The sequence below is a fragment of the Mus pahari genome, chromosome X (assembly GCF_900095145.1).
Source record: "Mus pahari chromosome X, PAHARI_EIJ_v1.1, whole genome shotgun sequence".
In the NCBI taxonomy this organism is placed as follows: Eukaryota; Metazoa; Chordata; class Mammalia; order Rodentia; family Muridae; genus Mus; species Mus pahari.
In genome coordinates, this window is record NC_034613.1 from 12,775,583 (window position 1) to 12,779,395 (window position 3,813).

The 3,813-nt window shown below is 35.3% G+C and overlaps 1 protein-coding gene across 4 annotated transcripts in view; it reads left to right on the forward strand.

The window, feature by feature from the left end:
• The window catches only part of Jade3 (jade family PHD finger 3), a 50,392-nt gene that overhangs the window by 36,459 nt on the left and 10,120 nt on the right, over nt 1–3,813 (forward strand). The window lies entirely within an intron of this gene.

Below are 3,813 nucleotides of genomic sequence, written 5' to 3' on the forward strand. Positions count from 1 at the left end.
CTATATCCTTTCATGAGTATTTTGTTCCTTATTCTAAGGAGGAATGAAGTATCCACACGATGGTCATCCTTCTTGGTTTTCTTGTGTTTTGCATAATTTTTTTTTAATCACAGCAATAGAAATCTTAAGCTACTAACCAGAGTGTTTTGTTTATCTAAGTTATCTCCTGTTTGCTCTCCCTATATAAGACTCCTAAAGGCCGAGATGATGCACCATTCATCTGTGAATTCCTCCCATTGTTAGTATTCATTTAAGGTGCATTGAATAAATGCATATACATTTGAATGTATCAGACTAATTTATGATATATATTTTTCATTGAAACAATAATTCCATGTTCATTATTTAATAATTTTACATTGAATTTGTATTCAATATTTATTCTCCTCATTATAGTACCTACATTTCCCACTGTTTAGCTGTTAAAGATTTTTTTTTATCAGTTAGTAATCAGTAACGTAACTAGTATAGAAATCACTGACCTTAACATTTGCAGACAAGAGTTTGCATTACAGCCTTATGTTCTACATTCTGTCTTCTGTTATTGTTCATCAATGAGTTTTATCTTCCCTAGTTTTGTCCTTAGCTTTTCCCCATACCTTAACATGGCAGACAGGCAGTAAATAAATACAAAATTGATGGATGGATGATAGATGAATATATGAATAGATAAGAGATTCTAGAGGTTTCACATCTACAGAACAATTCTTATTTTTATTTCTTAAAGTTCAGATGCTTAATTTTAGAGATAGTTTACTTTTGAGATCATTATGCATTTTTGGTTTTTGTGTGGTGCTAGGGAATAATCTCAAGATCTCAAGTATGCTAAGCAAATGTTCTACTACTGAACTACACCTCTATCCCAAGCTTGAGTGTAAGGGATTTAATTTATTCAACAAATGAATATGCTTATTGTATACTAGGGTTTGAGTCTACCAATGAAATAACAAAGAACTTGGCACCATGGAGTTTATATTTTAGTTTGTGAAAGTAAACAGTATGCAATAGATGTTAACTAAAATGTTAGAAGATGATAAGTGCTGTGGCAAAGAAAAATATAGAAGACAGTAAGAAGTTGGAAAGTATGAGGCAGGGAGTAAGTGGAGTGGATAGCATAGTACTAATTATGAAGGTGACATTTGAGCAAAGACTGCAGTGGAAGAGAAAAAGCTATGTAGATATTTAGGATAAAAGTGTTTCAGACAGAGGCAACAACCATTGAAAAGGCCTCCATTCTGAGGGGTATCCCTAACCTCTTATTTCCTGAAGTTACCTGTTTCCATTCTTTTTGCTAGACCATCCAAGTTTTGCATAGTGAGAACCTGTCTCAAAAGAAAAATTAATAAAAGTAGTATACACCTGTAATCTAGCACATGGGAGGAAGAGGCAGGAGAATTGGAAGTTCAAGGCCAGCCTAAACTAAAAAATTAATAAAGGTAATAAGTGAAATAAGGAAGGGACAGGGAAAAGGAAAAAAGGAAGCGGCTATAGGGTTAAATAAATGAAAAAAATAAAGCTGGGGGAAAAGTAAGCAATTTTAAAATACAGATATAAAATATATAACTAAAATCAGATAAAGGGGAGAATATGAATAAAAAATTAAAAAGATTGTCAAAAGCTGAAACCTTTACTAAAAAGACAAATAGGTTTTAAAAAAAACAAACCTCAGATATATAATTGATGCAGCTTCCTTTCCCAGTCTTAATATCTGGAAAACAAAGGTAACTGGGTCTACCCTAATCCCTCTTCTTTTTTTTCCAGTACAAGTTGGTGCTATATGCTGCTGCTCCTATAGGGCTGGACCTATCCAGAATATGTTGTCTGCATCAGGAATGCTTTTGCTCTAAAAGCTTCCCTTTAGCTGCTAGAAGCCAGCAGTGACTGTAGTGAGCAACTAAGGCTGGTCTATGAGTGCACCAAAGAATGGAGGGGGAGCAGGGCAAACAAAGCACCAAGTTATGCACTTGACAGAAAGAATTAAGGAAACCCATAATTCTGCCTGACAGACCCCACCTAAGTGTTAGTAATAACCTCAAAGGAGCTGCAGAAATAAGTTGATATCCCTAGATTGGGCCTACATAACAACCAAGTACCAGTCACAAAGTATCAGCCCCAAAGGACAAGCACTCCGCTACCTATTATTGACTCTGCTCTCAGTCTCCACAGTAATCTGCAAAAAACTGGGTTTGTGTCTCTTTACGACAGTGGGCAGGGTCAGTGCCCACCATGTCCTCCACTCTCTGCCTACACACTTATCCAAGGAAATGTACAACCTATACTCCCCACCACCCCACCCCAAAAGCCATGCATTTAGTGTTTATTTCTCCACTCACCAGAGCCTTGGAGCAAGAGGTAATATTGGGGATTTACCACATAGAATTGGCTAACTATCCGATTGCCTTGTCTTATTCTTGGGTCCCTCTGGAAGTCTGTTGATTCCATGTAACCCAAAGCCTCTACCATAGTCACATAGTTAGCATAAATTATCTGATTACAAGTAAGCAAAGTCAACTTTTATCAGGTACAACAGTCCAAAAGCTTGCTTGTCATTTCTCAGTTACTAGAGACAAAGGGCCAAACCTTTCTTTGGACCAGGTTAGTCCTTTGTTACACAGTACTAAAAAGAAATGAAAACATAAATCTAAATAAAAACTTCTACATGAATTTTCATAGCAGCTTTACTTTATAATAGCAATAAATAAATGATTGGCTCCAAAACCTGGCTGGCCTTTCCTCTTTTAGCCCCAAAGTGTACGGATCTCTAATTATAAATACCACAGAATGACCTTTTCTAAAACTTAGATGGTTTTATGGCAGAGTCTGCTAAGAGATATTCCTAATTGCCATCCATATATTTGTCTTTTGGGGTAATTTATTCCTCTATAGTCTATAATTTTGTCCAGAGAGACATCTATTTTTGACGTTTTATTGGTGGTTGCTAAAAATACCTTTTACTATTTGGTTTTTAAGTATTTGTCTAATTTTTAGCCAAATGATAATAAAAATACTCAGAAATGCATCCTGAGCTTAGCATCATCCTCATTTTCATAAGGTTTGTCAAATATGTGGAAATTTTAAGGACATATATTTCCATGTAATATAATCAAAGTTTCCAAAAGAGCTACCCCAAGCTTAAGAAGGCTGATTTTGTTTTGTTTTGTGAGATTGTGAGCTTTTATCTGGTATGTGGCTAGATTAACAGTTCATTGGATTCATTGGAAGTTGGGTGTGTCTAAATCAGGTACTTTAGCAATTTAATTAATAATAAATGTGGGGCTGTGTTAGATGATCTTGGAATTATGTCCCATTCCTGAAATACCTTTACTGTTGAATTTGTTTAAGTGTAATTCTCCTACCAGGCATGGTAGCACACACCTTGATCCCAGTGCTTCAGTAATCCCAGCACTCAGAAAGAGGCAGGTGGTTCTCTGTGAGTTCAAGTCCAGCCTGGTCTATATGTTAAGTTCTAGGACAGCCAGTCTATGTAGAGAGACCTGTCTCAAAAAAATGTAATCCTCCCTATTGCTTTAATGGTTGATAGTATTCTCTTAGACGAGAATTAAACACCCAAGAGAAATAAAATAATTATACAACAGATAATAAAACACATTCTTCAGCAAAAATCAGTAGGGTGTTAAAAATATATCTCTTGCTCATATATATAGAAAACAGCAAAACAACAACAAAAAATGAAATTCCCATTTTAAGGTTTCAATTCAAGCAACAAGCATTCAATTGCTTTTTTTTTTAAAGAGAAGTCTCTGATTTATGTAAAGTTATATGGTTTCTTCTCTGTGTCCTCCATATCACCAA